The sequence below is a fragment of the Galeopterus variegatus genome, unplaced genomic scaffold (assembly GCF_000696425.1).
Source record: "Galeopterus variegatus unplaced genomic scaffold, G_variegatus-3.0.2 Scaffold626, whole genome shotgun sequence".
Lineage (NCBI taxonomy): Eukaryota > Metazoa > Chordata > Mammalia > Dermoptera > Cynocephalidae > Galeopterus > Galeopterus variegatus.
This window is the reverse complement of record NW_007726737.1, coordinates 42594-43305: the sequence shown is the minus strand read 5'-3', so window position 1 is coordinate 43305 and position 712 is coordinate 42594.

Here is a 712-nt window from a genome sequence, read left to right as displayed (position 1 = left end):
TGTTGATAACAACACGACCCAGGGTTCAGGGCCTGTATTGGCCAACCAAAACAAACAAACATTCGTTTTTATAGCTGAGTAGTATTCCATTGTGTAGATATACCACATTTTCCATATCCACTCATCCGATGATGGACATTTGGGCTGGTTCCAACTCTTGGCTATTGTAAAGAGTGCTGCGATGAACATTGGGGAACAGGTATACCTTCGACTTGATGATTTCCATTCTTCTGGGTTTATTTCCAGCAGTGGGATAGCTGGGTCATATGGTAGATCTATCTGCAATTGTTTGAGGAACCTCCATACCATTTTCCATAGAGGCTGTGCCATTTTGCAGTCCCACCAACAATCCAAGACCTTTTTTTTTCACTGTCTCATCTCCATATTATTCTATCTTTGTTTTATGGGCAGGCATATCTTCTATCTCTTTGAAGATATTATAGTGAATTTGTTTTTAGTTTATTTTCTGCTTTCTGCTTTGTTTCTTTTTCTTTGGGTCTGCTTTTATGCTAATTTGTTTTGTTCTCTCTGTTTTTTTTTTTTTTTTTCTTTTGTTTTGTGGCTGGCTGGTATAGGGCTTGAACCCTGGACTTTGGTGTTATCAGCACCATGCTCTAACCGAGCTGGCCAGCCCACTCTCTTTCATGTTAATGGGCATCCTCACAAGTCAGGTACTTTAGGGCCGGCCCGTGGCTCACTCGGGAGAGTGCGG